Source organism: Tamandua tetradactyla, chromosome 6, assembly GCF_023851605.1.
Source record: "Tamandua tetradactyla isolate mTamTet1 chromosome 6, mTamTet1.pri, whole genome shotgun sequence".
Taxonomy (NCBI): Eukaryota; Metazoa; Chordata; class Mammalia; order Pilosa; family Myrmecophagidae; genus Tamandua; species Tamandua tetradactyla.
The window spans coordinates 147620318-147641896 of record NC_135332.1 but is presented as its reverse complement, the minus strand read 5'-3'; the positions used below and the strand labels follow the sequence as shown (position 1 = coordinate 147641896).

The window sequence follows — 21579 nt, the reverse complement described above, 5'->3', positions numbered from 1 at the left end:
TGCTGTTGGGTACCAATTATGTGTTAGTGATTGTACATTCTCTGGCTGGATAGAAAATTTTCCCTGACAAAAGGCAGATGCTACCATAACCACCAAGAAACTACTAGAACATGTATTTTCTACTTAGGGAATGCCTCACAAATTCTCTAGTGACTGTGGGATGCATTTTACTGCATAAATTATAAAAATAATCAATGGATTATGTGTATTGTGGCATTACACTGTCCCTATCACCTTCAGACATCTGGGAAAGTAGAGTGATTAAATTATTCTTAAATTAAAACTTTCAAAATTGGTCGAATTGACACAATGGCCTTGGCCTAAGGTATTGCCATTGATTTTAATGGCCATATAAACCATACCTTCTAGCAAGCACAAATTGACAACCTATGAGATAATCATCATGTCTTTATTCCTCTAACCCCATGTCAATTTTAATATTGGAAATTAGTATATGATAAAATGTTATAAATTCTAGAGTATGCCAAAGGTTATCTGACACAGGCAAAAACAGTTTTCTTGAGGCTTGACCTAGAGGAATGCTCCTGACACAACACAGAACTGTATTCTAGATCAATTGGAAATGCCATCAAAGTAAGTCAATCCTCAAGTCGTGGAGGAAGGGACCTTACCAAGTTTTGCTGACTACAGTACAATGCCACCAAACTTTAGGGGCTAGAACTAGGGTACATATATCACAACTTAAAAGAGCCCCATCAGATAGTTGGGACAGCACTCCAACTGGATAACTTAAACTCCAGTTAATGAGGAACAGGTGTTCCCAGAAGCAGACAGCTTCTTGATGTAGACAGATTTCCCAAAGATGGAAGCTTTGGGGAAGCCTCCAAGATGGAACAAGATGGAATAGCTCTCCTTATTTCTCTTTCTCTTAAGAGGGAAGATGAAGTAGGGACCTCCAGGATTCAATCCTTCCACCAAAACAGCTACTAAACTGGCAGGAACTGTCATACACAACTGTTCTGGGGGTCCAGAGGCCAAAAGACCCCTGTACAGCATCTATGGAAGAGTGGGAGAAAGACGCTGATAAACTATGGTAAAGGACAGTGAATCGCACTCTCCATGCAGCAGCTGTTGGGCTCATCCCCCACTTCTGCAGCGAGCCGCCTTGGGGTCCTGTCCCTGGCTAACTCACTGGTGATGGAAAAGGACTTAAAAATTATCTTTCCCAAGAACAGGGGTGGGTACAGTCAATCACTGATGACAGTTTTTGACTAATAAATTTGGATCCCTGAGCCCCAGCTCTGAGCTACTGTTCCAACCAACACTGGACAAAGGCAGCACGATCTCTGACTGTGTTTTGGTTGGGATATACTGACTTGATAAAGCCCTCTCCAGGCTGACCCTCCTCCCAGAATTTATCCTCCAGGCAAAATCAGCATAAGACAACCAAAGGAGAGTAAAAAACTATACAGGCAAAACAAAAACAGAACAGATTAAGATTCCTGGAGAAGGAACAGAGGGAAGGAATCGTCATCCTGGAGGTGAAACAACTGCACAAAAAGTGCAATCTTAAAAATTGAAATTCATATAAAGGGCAAGAATCAGATGAAGAACAGTTAAAAAATCTGATCAGTTAAACATGGGCTAGTCTAAAAGTCTAGAATAAGCTAAACCAAAAATCAAAGAAGAGCCTTAAAACAAATCCAATCAACAACAAAACCCTAGGCAAGAGAGAGAAACTCATCAAGATCATCAGATGCCTAGATATCAGCAAAAAATTATAAACCATATTAAAAAGCAGGAAGATATGGCTCAATCAAGGGAACAAATTAAAACTTCAGAGGAAACACAGAACTTGAACCAACTTATAAAAGATGTTAAACAAATCTTTATCAATTAGGAGATCAAGGAAAATATGGTTAAAGAGATAAAGGATTTTAAGAAGACAATGTGAGAGCATAAATAAGAATTTGAAAGTATAAAAAGAAACATAACAGTAGGTGGCTGAAGGATGCACTGATGGAGAAGTAGACTGGCGAACAATGGTATGTACTTATGAACGAAGGTTGTGCTGCTACAAAAAGGAACAAAGTCCTGAGACATGCAACGATGTGAATGAACATGTGGGGCATTTGGTGAGACAAAATGAGCCAGAAACAAAGAACAATGGTATGCTCACCTTTAGAAAATGCGTATAAGAAAATAGGGACCTAGATTGTAAGCTTCTAGAGCAGATGTATTAAGTCCAGAGTGGTGATATTATTTCTGGATTTTGAGAGGCTGTTTTATATATATAACCTGATATTTCAAGATAAGAATGAAGCTGAACAGGTTGGGGTTAAAGTAATTCAGAACATAGGGGTAAGGAAGACTGTGTGTATATTTTAGAACCACACACATACTCTTTGAGACCAGTGGAAGAAAAGTTTATTTGGTCTGGAACTGAAATTTTCTGTAGTGCATAATCTAATTCAACCTATCTGTATAGCTCATTTCAACAATTGAAACACAGGGAGCACAGAATAAGAAAGAGGTCCTTTAATCCTGTATAGATTATTATAATGCCTGGATACATCCTAGAGTATATTAAGCAAACAATCAAAAAGTATTGGCAAAGTCCGGCAGCAGCCGAACCGCCCGCCCTCATCACCCCTCTCTTTCTCCGCTGGCCCGCCGCGCGGCGCCCACGCCCCGCAGTAGCCGAACCGCCCGCCCTCCTTCTCCCCTCTCTTTCTCCGCCGGCCCGCCGCGCGGCGCCCACGCCCCGCAGCAGCCGAACTGCCTGCCCTCCTTCTCCCCTCTCTTCCCCCTCCTGCTCCGGCGGCTCTCCAACCACCACGGTGCCCTCTTCCCCGCCTTCACCGGCTCCTCCGCTACCAGCCTCGACAGTCTTGCCGCCCTCACCTTTCCTCCTCCAGAACAGCTACTGGGGGAGGGAGATAATACAGAGCAGCTCCCGGAGCCACGAGGGAGATCAAAGGGACAGCGTACCCCATCCTGGAACGGCTGGGACAGCGTACCCCATCCTAGAACGGCTGTCTATCTGGGAGAACCAGCTCCGGTGAGATCACCAAGGGGCACGGGCTTTCCTGGGTGGGAGGGCAAGCGACCAGAGTCCTTCCCTTCCACCTTCCCAGGCCAGCTGGTAGAATTGGACAGGCGGTCCCCTTAGGCGGCGGCAGCTGGTGCCCCCACCACGCGAGGCCCCCTGGACCAACTGAGATAGTTGGGTCGGAAATCCCCAGACTGCGGAGAACAGTGACTGGGGGATCCCTTCCAAACACGTGACTCCCCCGTCCAGCTGGGAACAGTGCACTTTCCCGGGCTGTGAAAGCTGGTGCCCTCCCGCCACGCTTGGCGCCCCGGGCCGACTAGCTAATTCGGCCGGACGCTCTCCTGTGCTGCGGCGGCCGGCAACCCTCCCCGCATTCGGAACCCCAGGCCGGCTGGCATTCTTCCAAGACGCTTTGGCTGCCAAACCTCCCCTACGGCGAGAATTTTCCAGAGTTAAAGGACCCACAGCAACTTTCACTGGTGGAATCCGTAGACAAACGTGTGCCACGAACGCCACCTACTGGTCAAGATAAAAACAGAACCCAGAGATTGCACAGAAAAATCTTTCAACCTGTGGGGTCGAACACCCAGGGAAATCTGACTAAATGCCCAGACGCCAGCAGAAGATAACGGATCACGCTCAGAAAATTGAACATATGGCCCAGTCAAACGAAGAAACAAATAGTTCAAATGAGATACAGGAGCTGAAACAACTAATGCTGAATATACGAACAGAAATGGAAAACCTCTTCAAAAACGAAATCGATAAATTGAGGGAGGACATGAAGAAGACATGGGCCGAACATAAAGAAGAAATAGAAAAACTGAAAAAACAAATCACAGAACTTATGGAAGTGAAAGATAAAGTAGAAAAGATGGAAAAAACAATGGATACCTACAATGACAGATTTAAAGAGACAGAAGATAGAATTAGTGATTTGGAGGATGAAACATCTGAATTCCAAAAAGAAACAGAAACTATCAGGAAAAGAATGGAAAAATTTGAACAAGCTATCAGGGAACTCAAGGACAATGTGAACCGTACAAATATACGTGTAGTGGGTGTCCCAGAAGGAGAAGAGAAGGGAAAAGGAGGAGAAAAACTAATGGAAGAAATTATCACTGAAAATTTCCCAACTCTTATGAAAGACCTAAAATTACAGATCCAAGAAGTGCAGCGCACCCCAAAGAGATTAGACACAAATAGGCGTTCCCCAAGACACTTACTAGTTAAAATGTCAGAGGTCAAAAAGAAAGAGAGGATTTTGAAAGCAGCGAGAGAAAAACAATCTGTCACATACAAGGGAAGCCCAATAAGACTATGTGTAGATTTCTCAGCAGAAACCATGGAAGCTAGAAGACAGTGGGATGATATATTTAAGTTACTAAAAGAGAAAAACTGCCAGCCAAGACTCCTATATCCAGCAAAATTGTCCTTCAAAAATGAGGGAGAAATTAAAACATTCTCAGACAAAGAGTCACTGAGAGAATTTGTGACCAAGAGACCAGCTCTGCAAGAAATACTAAAGGAAGCACTAGAGTCAGATACAAAAAGACAGAAGAGAGAGGCATGGAGAAAAGTGTAGAAAGAAGGAAAGTCAGATATGACATATATAATACAAAAGGCAAAATGGTAGAGGAAAATATTATCCAAACAGTAATAACACTAAATGTTAATGGACTGAATTCCCCAATCAAAAGACATAGATTGGCAGAATGGATTAAAAAACAGGATCCTTCTATATGCTGTCTACAGGAAACACATCTTAGACCCAAAGATAAATATAGGTTGAAAGTGAAAGGTTGGGAAAAGATATTTCATGCAAATAACAACCAGAAAAGAGCAGGAGTGGCTATACTAATATCCAACAAATTAGACTTCAAATGTAAAACAGTTAAAAGAGACAAAGAAGGACACTATATACTATTAAAAGGAACAATTAAGCAAGAAGACATAACAATCATAAATATTTACGCACTGAACCAGAATGCCCCGAAATACGTGAGGAATACACTGCAAACACTGAAAAGGGAAATAGACACATATACCATAATAGTTGGAGACTTCAATTCACCACTCTCATCAATGGGCAGAACATCTAGACAGAGGATCAATAAAGAAATAGAGAATCTGAATATTACTATAAATGAGCTTGACTTAACAGACATTTATAGGACATTACATCCCACAACAGCAGGATACACCTTTTTTTCAAGTGCTCACGGATCATTCTCAAAGATAGACCATATGCTGGGTCACAAAGCAAGTCTTAACAAATTTAAAAAGATTGAAATCATACACAACACTTTCTCGGATCATAATGGAATGAAGTTGGAAATCAATAATAGGCAAAGTGCCAGAAAATTCATAAATACATGGAGGCTCAACAACACACTCTTAAACAACAAGTGGGTCAAAGAAGAAATTGCAAGAGAAATTAGTAAATACCTCGAGGCAAATGAAAATGAAGACACAACATATCAAAACTTATGGGATGCAGCAAAGGCAGTGCTAAGAGGGAAATTTATTGTCCTAAATGCATTTATCAGAAAAAAAGAAAAGGCAAAAATGCAGGAATTAACTGTCCACTTGGAAGAACTAGAGAAAGAACAGCAAACTAATCCCAAAGCAAGCAAAAGGAAAGAAATAACAAAGATTAGAGCAGAAATAAATGAAATTGAAAACATGAAAACAATAGAGAAAATCAATAAGACCAGAAGTTGGTTCTATGAGAAAATCAACAAGATTGATGGGCCCTTAGCAAGATTGACAAAAAGAAGAAGAGAGAGGATGTAAATAAATAAGATTAGAAATGGAAGAGGAGACATAACTACTGACCTCACAGAAATAAAGGAGGTAATAAGAGGATACTATGAACAACTTTACGCTAATAAATACAACAATTTAGATGAAATGGACAGGTTCCTGGAAAGACATGAACAACCAACTTTGACTCAAGAAGAAATAGACGACCTCAACAAACCAATCACAAGTAAAGAGATTGAATTAGTTATTCAAAAGCTCCCTAAAAAGAAAAGTCCAGGACCAGACGGCTTCACATGTGAATTCTATCAAACATTCCAGAAAGAATTAGTACCTACTCTCCTCAAACTCTTCAACATAATCGAAGTGGAGGGAAAACTACCTAATTCATTCTATGAAGCCAACATCACCCTCATACCAAACCCAGGCAAAGATATTACAAAAAAAGAAAACTATAGACCAATCTCTCTAATGAATACAGATGCAAAAATCCTCAATAAAATTCTAGCAAATCGTATCCAACAACACATTAAAAGAATTATACATCATGACCAAGTAGGATTCATCCCAGGTATGCAAGGATGGTTCAACATAAGAAAATCAATTAATGTAATACACCATATCAACAAATCAAAGCAGAAAAATCACATGATCATCTCAATTGATGCAGAGAAGGCATTTGACAAGATTCAACATCCTTTCCTGCTGAAAACACTTCAAAAGATAGGAATACAAGGGAACTTCCTTAAAATGATAGAGGGAATATATGAAAAACCCACAGCTAATATCATCCTCAATGGGGAAAAATTGAAAACTTTCCCCCTAAGATCAGGAACAAGACAAGGATGTCCACTATCACCACTATTATTCAACATTGTGTTGGAAGTTCTAGCCAGAGCAATTAGGCAAGAAAAAGAAATACAAGGCATCAAAATTGGAAAGGAAGAAGTAAAACTATCACTGTTTGCAGACGATATGATACTATACGTAGAAAACCCAGAAAAATCCACAATAAATTACTAGAGCTAATAAATGAGTACAGCAAAGTAGCAGGTTACAAGATCAACATTCAAAAATCTGTAGCTTTTCTATACACTAGTAATGAACAAGCTGAGGGGGAAATCAAGAAACGAATCCCATTTATAATCGCAACTAAAAGAATAAAATACCTAGGAATAAATTTAACCAAAGAGACAAAAAACCTATATAAAGAAAACTACAAAAAACTGCTAAAAGAAATCACAGAAGACCTAAATAGATGGAAGGGAATACCGTGTTCATGGATTGGAAGACTAAATATAATTAAGATGTCAATCCTACCTAAATTGATTTACAGATTCAATGCAATACCAATCAAAATCCCAACAACTTATTTTTCAGAAATAGAAAAACCAATAAGCAAATTTATCTGGAAGGGCAGGGTGCCCCGAATTGCTAAAAACATCTTGAGGAAAAAAAACGAAGCTGGAGGTCTAGCGATGCCGGACTTTAAGGCATATTATGAAGCCACAGTGGTCAAAACAGCATGGTATTGGCATAAAGATAGATATATCGACCAATGGAATCGAATAGAGTGCTCAGATATAGACCCTCTCATCTATGGACATCTGATCTTTGATAAGGCAGTCAAGCCAACTCACCTGGGACAGAACAGTCTCTTCAATAAATGGTGCCTAGAGAACTGGATATCCATAAGTAAAAGAATGAAAGAAGACCCGTATCTCACACCTTATACAAAAATTAACTCAAAATGGATCAAAGATCTAAACATTAGGTCTAAGACCATAAAACAGTTAGAGGAAAATGTTGGGAGATATCTTATGGATCTTACAACTGGAGGCGGTTTTATGAACCTTAAACCTAAAGCAAGAGCACTGAATAAATAAATAAATAAATGGGAGCTCCTCAAAATTAAACACTTTTGTGCATCAAAGAACTTCATCAAGAAAGTAGAAAGACAGCCTACACAATGGGAGACAATATTTGGAAACGACATATCAGATAAAGGTCTAGTATCCAGAATTTATAAAGAGATTGTTCAACTCAACAACAAAAAGACAGCCAACCCAATTACAAAATGGGAAAAAGACTTGAACAGACACCTACCAGAAGAAGAAATATGGATGGCCAAGAGGCACATGAAGAGATGCTCAATGTCCCTGGCCATTAGAGAAATGCAAATCAAAACCACAATGAGATATCATCTCACACCCACCAGAATGGCCATTATCAACAAAACAGAAAATGACAAGTGCTGGAGAGGATGCGGAGAAAGAGGCACACTTATCCACTGTTGGTGGGAATGTCAAAGGGTGCAACCACTGTGGAAGGCAGTTTGGCGGTTCCTCAAAAAGCTGAATATAGAATTGCCATACGACCCAGCAATACCATTGCTAGGTATCTACTCAAAGGACTTAAGGGCAAAGACACAAACGGACATTTGCACACCAATGTTTATAGCAGCGTTATTTACAATTGCAAAGAGATGGAAACAGCCAAAATCTCCATCAACAGATGAGTGGCTAAACAAACTGTGGTATATACATACGATGGAATATTATGCAGCTTTAAGACAAGATAAACTTATGAAACATGTAATAACATGGATGGACCTAGAGAATATTATGCTGAGTGAATCCAGCCAAAAACTAAAGGACAAATACTGTATGGTCCCACTGATGTGAATGGACATTCGAGAATAAACTTGAAATATGTCATTGGTAACAGAGTCCAGCAGGAGTTAGAAACAGGGTAAGACAATGGGTAATTGAAGCTGAAGGGATACAGACTGTGCAACAGGACTAGATACAAAAACTCAAAAATGGACAGCACAATAATACCTAATTGTAAAGTAATCATGTTAAAACACTGAATGAAGCTGCATCTGAGCTATAGGGTTTTTTTTGTTTTTGTTTGCTTGTTTGTTTGTTTGTTGTTGTTTTTTATTATTATTACTACTTTTATTTCTTTTCTTTATATTAACACTTTATTTTTTTTTCTGTCGTGTTGCTAGTTCCTCTAAACCGATGCAAATGTACTAAGAAACAATGATCATGCATCTATGTGATGATGTTAAGAATTACTGAGTGCATATGTAGAACGGTATGATTTCTAAATGTTGTGTTAATTTCTTTTTTTTTTCTTTCCGTTAATAAAAAAATTAAAAAAAAATTAAAAAAAAAAAAAAAGTATTGGCAAAGTCCCTTGAGGGGTGGGAGAAAGAATATGGAACTATTAAACCTTGACATCAGGGAATCCCCTGATACTATGTCAAACTTTTGGGATATCCAAATCAATAGACCATGCCCTTGATCATGAGGCTTACTCTTGTGAAGCTTATGTAGGTAATGGAGAAGCTTAGATGACCTCTAGGCATACCTAAGAGTTACTTCTGGAGGACCTCTGTTGTTGCTCAGATGTGGCCAATTTCTAAACCCAACTCTGCAAGTGAAATCATTGCCCTCCCCACTACGTGGGACATGACATCCAAGGTGAAAGTCTCCCTGGTGACATGAGAGATGACTCCCAGGGATGAATCCAGACTTGGCACAGTGGGATCAACAATTCTATCCTGACCAAAAGGGGGAAAAGAAGTGTAATTAATAAAGTATCAGTGGCAGAGAGAGTTCAAATAGAGTTGAGAGTCTACTCTAGAGGTTGCTTTTGCACAAACTTCAGTTGGACCTTGCTACCTATCATAACCTGCCAACCCCCATTAGGACCATTCCAGACAATCCTAAAGAATACCTAGGGCAATATATAAGGTTCCACAAGGGTTCCATGCACTAGAGTAACTTTCCAGAAACCTACAACCTCCAGATGGGTCCCTGATCCAGGTAAGTCTGGTCCAGATAAGTCCTGAAACCCAGCCCAGCCTCTCCAGGACATCAGATAGTTCCACCTCCCTACCCCATATTAGTGACAGACCCTTCCAATATGAAACATTTAGAATTGCCATAGTGCAAACACCCCTAAAGAGAGGGATGGAAAGATCAAAGGTGATAGTGGAGTTATTCAGAGAAGATAGGATTTAACAAATGAATATGAATGCTGAATCATTAAATTGATATCTCTTTTAGTTTCCAGTATTTTAGAGCAGCTAGAAGTAAAACCTAAAATAGTGAGGTTGTAACCTATGTCAAAGCCTGAAATATGTCCTAAAACTAATTGTGTTGCTGTGCTTTGAAATTTATAGTTTTTGTATATATGTTATTTTTCACAAAAAAAAGAAAGAAGGAAAGAGTCGATTGTGATGATAAAATGTGTTGAAGTCCTCTGGCCTGCCGTGTTCTGGAGCAGCTAGAGGGAAGGATATGGGAGGATAGTATGGTAGCCAGTGACAAACTCTAGGATCTGTCCTGTGGCTGCTTGTTGAAGAGTGCTTTGAAAACTGTTGCTTTTTTATTTCTTTGCTTTGTATATATATATGTTATGCTATACATTTAAAAAAGTTAAAAATCAAAATAAATAAATATGAGTAAAAAGAAAAAAACATAACAGAAATTATGGTGATGAAAGGCACAATAGAGGATGGTAAAAATACACTAGAGGCATACAACAGCAGATTTAAACAGATTTTACAGGAAATCAGTGAACAAGAGACCAGGATGATCAAAATCTTACAAACAGAAGAACAGGTAGAGAAAAGAATGGAAAAAAACTGAGTACGGTCTCAGGGGGTTAAATGACAGCAAGAAGCAGACAGAACATGTGTCATGGGTGTTCCAGGAGAAGTGAAGGGAAAAGGGGCAGAAAGAATATTTGAAGATGCAATGGCTGAAAATTTCCCAACTTCCATGAAAGACATAAATATTAATGTCCAAGAAGTGCAATGAATTCCAAACAGAATAAATCCTAATAAACCTACTCCAAGACACATATTAATCAGAATGTCAAATGCCAAAGATAAAGAGAGAATTCTGAAAGCAGCAAGAGAAAAGCAACTCATCACAGAAAAGAGATCTGCAATAAAATAAGTGCTGATTTCTCATCAGAAACCATGGAGGTGAGAAGGCAGTGGTATGATACATTTAAGGTACTGAAAGAGAAAATGATTTATTTAGCAAAACTGTCCTTCAGAAATGAAGGAGAGTTTAAATTATTCACAGATAAACAGAAACTGAGAATGTTCACTAACAAGAAACCTGCTCCACAGGAAATACTAAAGGGAGTTCTGTAGTTTGAAAGGAACAGATAGGAGAAAGTGGCTGGAGTAGTGTGAAAAAATGAAGATTATCAGTAAGGTTAACTAAAAGGGTAAAAAGAGAGAGAAAAAAATGACGTATAAAAATCAAAGGATAAAGAGTGAAAGATAGATAGACTTCCGGAGAAGATGGCGGCTTAGTAAGACGCGCGGATCTTAGTTCCTCCTCCAGAACAGCTACTAGGGGAGTAGAAACGATACAGAACAGCTCCCGGAGCCACGACAGAGATCAAAAAGAGAGCGTACCCCATCTGGAACGGCTGACTGGCTGAGAGAACCCGCTCCGGTGAGATTGCCAAGGGGCGCGGTCTTCCCCGGGCGGGGTGGCAAGCGGCCGGAGTCCCTCCCCTCCTCCTTCCCAGGCCAGCTGGCAGAATTCGGCAGGCAGTCCCCTCAAGCCACGGCGGCGGGCACCCCCACCATGCGCGGCCCCTTGGACCAACTGAGAGAATTGGATCAGAAATCCCCAGGCCGCGAGGAACGGTGATGGGGGTCCCTTCCAAACATGTGACTCCCCGGTCCGGCTGGGAACGGTGCACTCTCCCGGGCCGCGGCAGCTGGTGCCCTCCCCCCACGTTTGGCGCCCCGGGCCGACTAGGAAATTCGGACGGGCGCTCTCCCGGGCTGCGGCAGCCAGCGACCCTCCCCGTGTTCGGACCCCTGGGCCGGCTGGCACTCTTCCAAGCCGCTTCGGCTGGCGAACAACCCCCATGGCGAGAGTTTTCCAAAGTTAAAGGACCCACAGCACCTTTTACTGGTGGGACCCACAGACAAACGTGTGCCACGAGCACCACCTACTGGGCAGGATAAGAAAAACAGAACCCAGAGATTTCACAGAAAAATCTTTCAACCTGTTGGGTCCAACACCCAGGGAAATCTGACTAAATGCCCAGATGCCAGCAGAAGATAACGGATCACGCTCAAAAAATTGAAAATATGTCCCAGTCAAAGGAACAAACCAATAGTTCAAATGAGATACAGGAGCTGAGACAACTAATGCTGAATATACGAACAGAAATGGAAAACCTCTTCAAAAACGAAATCGATAAATTGAGGGAGGACATGAAGAAGACATGGGCTGAACAAAAAGAAGAAATAGAAAAACTGAAAAAACAAATCACAGAACTTATGGAAGTGAAAGATAAAGTAGAAAAGATGGAAAAAACAATGGATACCTACAATGATAGATTTAAAGACACAGAAGATAAAATTAGTGATTTGGAGGATGGAACATCTGGATTCCAAAAAGAAACAGAAACTATCAAGAAAAGAATGGAAAAATTTGAACAGGGTATCAGGGAACTCAAGGACAATATGAACCGCACAAATATACGTGTTGTGGGTGTCCCAGAAGGAGAAGAGAAGGGAAAAGGAGGAGAAAAACTAATGGAAGAAATTATCACTGAAAATTTCCCAACTCTTATGAAAGACCTAAATTTGCAGATCCAAGAAGTGCAGTACACCCCAAAGAGATTAGACCCAAATAGGCGTTCTCCAAGACACTTACTAGTTAGAATGTCAGAGGTCAAAGAGAAAGAGAGGATCTTGAAGGCAGCAAGAGAAAAACAATCCATCACATACAAGGGAAACCCAATAAGACTATGTGTAGATTTCTCAGCAGAAACCGTGGAAGCTAGAAGACAGTGGGATGATATATTTAAGTTACTAAAAGAGAAAAACTGCCAACCAAGACTCCTATATTCAGCAAAATTGTCCTTCAAAAATGGGGGAGAAATTAAAACATTTTCAGACAAAAAGTCACTGAGAGAATTTGTGACCAAGAGACCAGCTCTGCAAGAAATACTAAAGGGAGCACTAGAGTCAGATATGAAAAGACAGAAGAGAGAGGTATGGAGAAGAGTGTAGAAAGAAGGAAAATCAGATATGATATATATAATACAAAAGGCAAAATGGTAGAGGAAAATATTATCCAAACAGTAATAACACTAAATGTTAATGGACTGAATTCCCCAATCAAAAGACATAGATTGGCAGAATGGATTAAAAAACAGGATCCTTCTATATGCTGTCTACAGGAAACACATCTTAGACCCAAAGAAAAACATAGGTTGAAAGTGAAAGGTTGGGGAAAGATATTTCATGCAAATAACAACCAGAAAAGAGCAGGAGTGGCTATACTAATATCCAACAAATTAGACTTCAAATGTAAAACAGTTAAAAGAGACAAAGAAGGACACTATATACTAATAAAAGGAACAATTAAACAAGAAGACATAACAATCATAAATATTTATGCACCGAACCAGAATGCGCCAAAATACATGAGGAATACACTGCAAACGCTGAAAAGGGAAATAGACACATATACCATAATAGTTGGAGACTTCAATTCACCACTCTCATCAATGGGCAGAACATCTAGACAGAGGATCAATAAAGAAATAGAGAATCTGAATATTACTATAAATGAGCTAGACTTAACAGACATTTATAGGACATTACATCCCACAACAGCAGGATATACCTTTTTCTCAAGTGCTCATGGATCATTCTCAAAGATAGACCATATGCTGGGTCACAAAGCAAGTCTTAACAAATTTAAAAAGATTGAAATCATACACAACACTTTCTCGGATCATAATGGAATGAAGTTGGAAATCAATAATAGGCGGAGTTCCAGAAAATTCACAAATACGTGGAGGCTCAACAACACACTCTTAAACAACAAGTGGGTCAAAGAAGAAATTGCAAGAGAAATTAGTAAATACCTTGAGGTGAATGAAAATTAAAACACAACATATCAAAACTTATGGGACGCAGCAAAGGCAGTGCTAAGAGGTAAATTTATTGCCCTAAATGCCTATATCAGAAAAGAAGAAAAGGCAAAAATGCAGGAATTAACTGTCCACTTGGAAGAACTGGAGAAAGAACAGCAAACTAATCCCAAAGCAAGCAAAAGGAAAGAAATAACAAAGATTAGAGCAGAAATAAATGAAATTGAGAACATGAAAACAATAGAGAAAATCAATAAGACCAGAAGTTGGTTCTATGAGAAAATCAATAAGATTGATGGGCCCTTAGCAAGATTGACAAAAAGAAGAAGAGAGAGGATGCAAATAAATAAGATCAGAAATGAAAGAGGAGACATAACTACTGACCTCACAGAAATAAAGGAGGTAATAAGAGGATACTATGAACAACTTTACGCTAATAAATACAACAATTTAGATGAAATGGATGGGTTCCTGGAAAGACATGAACAACCAACTTTGACTCAAGAAGAAATAGATGACCTCAACAAACCAATCACAAGTAAAGAAATTGAATTAGTCATTCAAAAGCTTCCTAAAAAGAAAAGTCCAGGACCAGATGGCTTCACATGTGAATTCTATCAAACATTCCAGAAAGAATTAGTACCAACTCTCCTCAAACTCTTCAAAAAAATCGAAGTGGAGGGAAAACTACCTAATTCATTCTATGAAGCCAACATCACCCTCATACCAAAATCAGGCAAAGATATTACAAAAAAAGAAAACTACAGACCAATCTCTCTAATGAATATAGATGCAAAAATCCTCAATAAAATTCTAGCAAATCGTATCCAACAACACATTAAAAGAATTATAAATCATGACCAAGTAGGATTCATCCCAGGTATGCAAGGATGGTTCAACATAAGAAAATCAATTAATGTAATACACCATATCAACAAATCAAAGCAGAAAAATCACATGATCATCTCAATTGATGCAGAGAAGGCATTTGACAAGATTCAACATCCTTTCCTGCTGAAAACACTTCAAAAGATAGGAATACAAGGGAACTTCCTTAAAATGATAGAGGGAATATATGAAAAACCCACAGCTAATATCATCCTCAATGGGGAAAAATTGAAAACTTTCCCCCTGAGATCAGGAACAAGACAAGGATGTCCACTATCACCACTATTTTTCAACATTGTGTTGGAGGTTCTAGCCAGAGCAATTAGACAAGAAAAAGAAATACAAGGCATCAAAATTGGAAAGGAAGAAGTAAAACTATCACTGTTTGCAGACGATATGATACTATACGTCGAAAACCCGGAAAAATCCACAACAAAACTACTAGAGCTAATAAATGAGTACAGCAAAGTAGCAGGTTACAAGATCAACATTCAAAAATCTGTAGCATTTCTATACAATAGTAATGAACAAGCTGAGGGGGAAATCAAGAAACGAATCCCATTTACAATTGCAAATAAAAGAATAAAATACCTAGGAATAAATTTAACTAAAGAGACAAAAAACCTATATAAGAAAACTACAAAAAACTGTTAAAAGAAATCACAGAAGACCTAAATAGATGGAAGGGCATACCTTGTTCATGGATTTGAAGACTAAATATAGTTAAGATGTCAATCCTACCTAAATTGATTTACAGATTCAATGCAATACCAATCAAAATCCCAACAACTTCTTTTTCAGAAATAGAAAAACCAATAAGCAAATTTATCTGGAAGGGCAGGGTGCCCCGAATTGCTAAAAACATCTTGAGGGAAAAAAACGAAGCTGGAGGTCTTGCACTGCCTGACTTTAAGGCATATTATGAAGCCACAGTGGTCAAAACAGCATGGTATTGGCATAAAGATAGATATATCAACCAATGGAATTGAATAGAGTGCTCAGATATAGACCCTCTCATCTATGGACATTTGATCTTTGATAAGGCAGTCAAGCCAACTCACCTGGGACAGAACAGTCTCTTCAATAAATGGTGCCTAGAGAACTGGATATCCATATGCAAAAGAATGAAAGAAGACCCATATCTCACACCCTACACAAAAGTTAACTCAAAATGGATCAAAGATCTAAGCATTAGGTCTAAGACCATAAAACAGTTAGAGGAAAATGTAGGGAGATATCTTATGCATCTTACAATTGGAGGCAGTTTTATGAACCTTAAACCTAAAGCAAGAGCACTGAAGAAGGAAATAAATAAATGGGAACTCCTCAAAATTAAACACTTTTGTGCATCAAAGAACTTCATCAAGAAAGTAAAAAGACAGCCTACACAATGGGAAACAATATTTTGAAACGACATATCAGATAAAGGTCTAGTATCCAGAATTTATAAAGAGATTGTTCAACTCAACAACAAAAAGACAGCCAACCCAATTACAAAATGGGAAAAAGACTTGAATAGACACTTCTCAGAGGAGGAAATACAAATGGCCAAAAGGCACATGAGGAGATGCTCAATGTCCCTGGCCATTAGAGAAATGCAAATCAAAACCACAATGAGATATCATCTCACACCCACCAGAATGGCCATTATCAACAAAACAGAAAATGACAAGTGCTGGAGAGGATGCGGTGAAAGAGGAACACTTATCCACTGTTGGTGGGAATGTCAAATGGTGCAACCACTGTGGAAGGCAGTTTGGCGGTTCCTCAAAAAGCTGAATATAGAATTGCCATACGACCCAGCAATACCATTGCTGGGTATCTACTCAAAGGACTTAAGGGCAAAGACACAAACGGTCATTTGCACACCAATGTTTATAGCAGCGTTATTTACAATTGCAAAGAGATGGAAACAGCCAAAATGTCCATCAACAGACGAGTGGCTAAACAAACTGTGGTATATACATACGATGGAATATTATGCAGCTTTAAGACAGGATAAAATTATGAAGCATGTAATAACATGGATGGACCTAGAGAACATTATGCTGAGTGAATCTAGCCAAAAACTAAAAGATAAATACTGTATGGTCCCAATGATGTGAATCGACATTCGAGAATAAGCTTGGAATATGTCATTGGTAACAGAGTTCAGCAGGAGTTAGAAACAGGGTAAGATAATGGGTAATTGGAGCTGATGGGTTACAGACTGTGCAACAGGACTAGATACAAAAACTCAAAAATGGACAGCACAATAATACCTAATTGTAAAGTAATCATGTTAAAACACTGAATGAAGCTGCATCCGAGCTATAGTTTTTTGTTTTGTTTTGTTTTGTTTTGTTCTTACTATTATTACTTTTATTTTTTTTCTCTATATTAACATTCTATATCTTTTTTGGTTGTGTTGCTAGTTCTTCTAAACCGATGCAAATGTACTAAGAAACGATGATCCTGCATCTATGTGATGATGTTAAGAATACTGATTGCATATGTAGAATGGTATGATTTCTAAATGTTGGGTTAATTTCTTTTTTTCCGTTAATTAATAAAAAAAAATTTAAAAAAAAAAACAAAAAACGAAGCTGGAGGTCTCACGCTGCCGGACTTTAAGGCATATTATGAAGTCACAGTGGTCAAAACAGCATGGTATTGGCATAAAGATAGATATATCGACCAATGGAATCGAATAGAGTGCTCAGATATAGACCCTCTCATCTATGGACATTTGATCTTTGATAAGGCAGTCAAGCCAACTCACCTGGGACAGAACAGTCTCTTCAATAAATGGTGCCTAGAGAACTGGATATCCATATGCAAAAGAATGAAAGAAGACCCATATCTCACACCCTACACAAAAGTTAACTCAAAATGGATCAAGGATCTAAACATTAGGTCTAAGACCATAAAACAGTTAGAGGAAAATGTAGGGAGATATCTTATGAAACTTACAATTAGAGGCGGTTTTATGGACCTTAAACCTAAAACAAGAGCACTGAAGAAGGAAATAAATAAATGGGAGCTCCTCAAAATTAAACACTTTTGTGCATCAAAGAACTTCATCAAGAAAGTAAAAAGACAGCCTACACAATGGGAAACAATATTTGGAAATGACATATCAGATAAAGGTCTAGTATCCAGAATTTATAAAGAGATTGTTCAACTCAACAACAACAAAAAGACAGCCAACCCAATTATAAAATGGGAAAAAGACTTGAACAGACACCTATCAGAAGAGGAAATACAAATGGCCAAAAGGCACATGAGGAGATGCTCAATGTCCCTGGCCATTAGAGAAATGCAAATCAAAACCACAATGAGATATCATCTCACACCCACCAGAATGGCCATTATCAACAAAACAGAAAATGACAAGTGCTGGAGAGGATGCGGAGAAAGAGGCACACTTATCCACTGTTGGTGGGAATGTCAAAGGGTGCAACCACTGTGGAAGGCAGTTTGGCGGTTCCTCAAAAAGCTTAATATAGAATTGCCATACGACCCAGCAATACCATTGCTGGGTATCTACTCAAAGGACTTAAGGGCAAAGACACAAACGGACATTTGCACACCAATGTTTATAGCAGCGTTATTTACAATTGCAAAGAGATGGAAACAGCCAAAATGTCCATCAACAGATGAGTGGCTAAACAAACTGTGATATATACATATGATGGAATATTATGCAGCTTTAAGACAGGACAAACTTATGAAGCATGTAATAACATGGATGGACCTAGAGAACATTATGCTGAGTGAATCTAGCCAAAAACTAAAGGACAAATACTGTATGGTCCCACTGATGTGAACCGACATTCAAGAATAAACTTGGAATATGTCATTGGTAACAGAGTTCAGCAGGAGTTAGAAACAGGGTAAGATAATGGGTAATTGGAGCTGAAGGGATACAGACTGTGCAACAGGACTAGATACAAAAACTCAAAAATGGACAGCACAATAATACCTAATTGTAAAGTAATCATGTTAAAACACTGAATGAAGCTGCATCTGAGCTATAGGTGTTTTTTTTTGTTTTGTTTTGTTTTTTGCTTTTGTTGTTGTCTGTCTGGTTGTTTGTTTGTCTTTTTTTTTTTTACTATTATTATTACTTTTATTTTTTTCTCTGTATTAACATTCTATATTTTCTGTTGTGTTGCTAGTTCTTTAAACCAATGCAAATGTACTAAGAAACGATGATCATGTATCTATGTGATGATGTTAAGAATTACTGATTGCATATGTAGAATGGTATGATTTCTAAATGTTGGGTTAATTTCTTTTTTTCCGTTAATAAATAAATAAATAAATAAAATAAAAATAAATTTAAAAAAAGATAGGAAAAAAAAATCAAAGGATAAAATGGCTGAAGTATCACTGCCTTGAAAATAATAACATTGGGGGTAGGGGGTACGAGGTTAGTTCAGTGGTAGAATTCTCTCCTGCCATATGGGAGACCCAGGCTTGATTTCCGGTCCATGCACTTCCCAAACAAACAAACAAGAAGGCAAAAAAACCCAACCAAACAAAAATTCAACAAATGGTGCTGCAATAACAGGATACTCACATGGAAAAAGAATGAAATGTGACCCCACCATACAGCATACAAAATAATTATAATAAAAACAACAACAACAAAACTATTGAATGTTAATGGATTAAATTCCCAAATCAAAAGACACAGATTGGCAGCCTGGATAAGAAAAGAAAAAGCATGATCCAACTATATGCTGCTTACAAGAGACTCACCTTAGACCAAGGACACAGATTGAAAGTGAAAGGTTGGAAACAGATATCCCATGCCATGCAAATAGTAACACCAAAGAAGAGCTTGGACAGCTGTGCTAAAAGTGGACAAAATAAACCTTACATGCAAAACTCTTATAAGAAATAAAGAAGGACAGTGTATATTAATACAAGGGGCAACCCACTAAGAAGAAGTAATCACATACAATTATGCACCTAATCATGGTGCCCCAAAATACAGGAGGCAAGCACTGGCAAAACTGAAGGGAGAAATAAACATCTGTACAATAATATTTGGAGACTTCAATATACCACTCTTATCAATAGATAGACCATCTAGACACAGGGTCAATAAAGAAACATAGAACTTGAATAATATGATAAATAAACTAAACCTAACAGAAATATACCAAATATTGCACCCCAAAACAGCGGGATATACATTCTACTCAAGTGTGCATGGACCATTCTCCAGTATAGACTGTATGTTCGGTTATAAAACAACTCTCAATAAATTTTAAAAGATTGAAATTATAAAATGCATTTTCTCTGATCATAATGCATTGAAGCTGGAAATCAGTAACAGGTGGAGAACTGGAAAATTCACAAATAAATGGAAGTTAAACAATACACTCTTAAACAATCATCGGTGAAAGAAGAAATTGCAAGGGAAATCAGCAAATAACTTGAGACAAATTAAAATGAGAACACAATATGTTTAAACTTAGCAGATGCAGTGAAAGTAGGGCTGAGAGAGAAATTTATAGCCCTAAAACTTACATTAAAAAAGAAGAAAGAGCTAAAATGAAAGACTTAACTATACCCCTAGAGGAACTAGAAAAAAATAGCAAATTAATTCTAAAGCAAGCAGAAACAAATAACAAAGATTAGAGCAGAAGTAAATGAAATTGAAAATTGGAAAGACAATAGAGAGTGCAGGGGCAAGGCTGTGGGGGTGGGGGTGGGGAGAAGAACTGCCCCTGGAGGTGGGGGCAAAGTCTGCTCCAGCCTAAGGGCAGTTGCCCCAATACCCACAGCTTCCCCAAATGGGACCAGGAGGTCGGTGGAGGCGTAGTATATGGACCAGTTCCCTGAGAACCAAAGGAAGCCCACAACTGGAGCCGGGCCAACCCATCTACCTAGAGCAGTTGTGTCAACTCGGTCTTCTACTGGAAACTGGATGCTGACAAATAAAAGGATGATCCAGAATTAGAATAGATCTGAAAAGAAAGAAACTACTTGTGGATGGACATAATAACCACATGCAAAGATAAACAAGCAAATTATGAAGAAAATATTCAAATGTTTTATGAAGAACATTTACATTTGGATGATGAAATTCGATATATCTTGGATGGAAGTAGATGTTTGGATGTAAAGGATAAAGAAGACAAGTGGATCCAGATTTTCATGGAGCAGGGAGACATGGTAACATTTCCTGCTGGAATTTATCACCACTTCACACTGGATGAAAAGAATGATGGGAAGGCAATGGGCTGTTTATTGGACAGTGTAGACAGCACACAACTGGCCAGCTGACCATTTTGATGCTCAAGTACAGTTATGTGAAGTTTTTGACCCAGATAGCATAGTGACATTGGGCTGGTTTGAAAGGATGTATGCCCCCTAGAAAAGCCATGTTTTAATCAAAATCCCATTTCATAAAGGTAGAATAATCCCTTTTCAATACTATATGCTTGAAACTGTGATCGGATCATCTCCCTGGATGATGTGATTTAGTCAAGTGTGGTTGTTAAACTGGATTAGGTGACAACATGTCTCCACCCATTTGGGTGGGTCTTGATTGGTTTACTGGAGTCCTATAAAAGAGGAAACATTTTGGAGAATGAGAGATTTGGCAAGAGCAGAACAGAACAACATAGCCACAAGAAGCAGAGTCCACCAGCCAGTGACCTTTGGAGAAAAAGAAGGAAAACGCCTCCCGGGGAGCTTCATGAAACCAGAAGCCAGGAGAGAAAGCTGGCAGATGACGCCATGTTCACCATGTGCCCTTCCAGCTGAGAGAGAAACCCTGATTGTGTTCACCATGTGCCTTCTCACTTGAGAGAAACCCTGAACTTCATCAGCCTTCTTGAACCAAGGTATCTTTCCTGGATGCCTTTGATTGGACATTTCTATAGACTTGCTTTAATTGGGACATTTTCTCGGTCTTATAACTGTAAACTAGCAACTTATTAAATTCCCCTTTTTAAAAGCCATTCTGTTTCTGA

The 21579-nt window shown here is 38.8% G+C and overlaps 1 pseudogene; it reads left to right on the top strand.

Moving 5' to 3' along the window:
- Positions 1 to 1080: 1080 nt before the first annotated feature.
- Positions 1081 to 20940, top strand: LOC143686856 (acireductone dioxygenase pseudogene; annotated as a pseudogene).
- Positions 20941 to 21579: the final 639 nt, after the last annotated feature.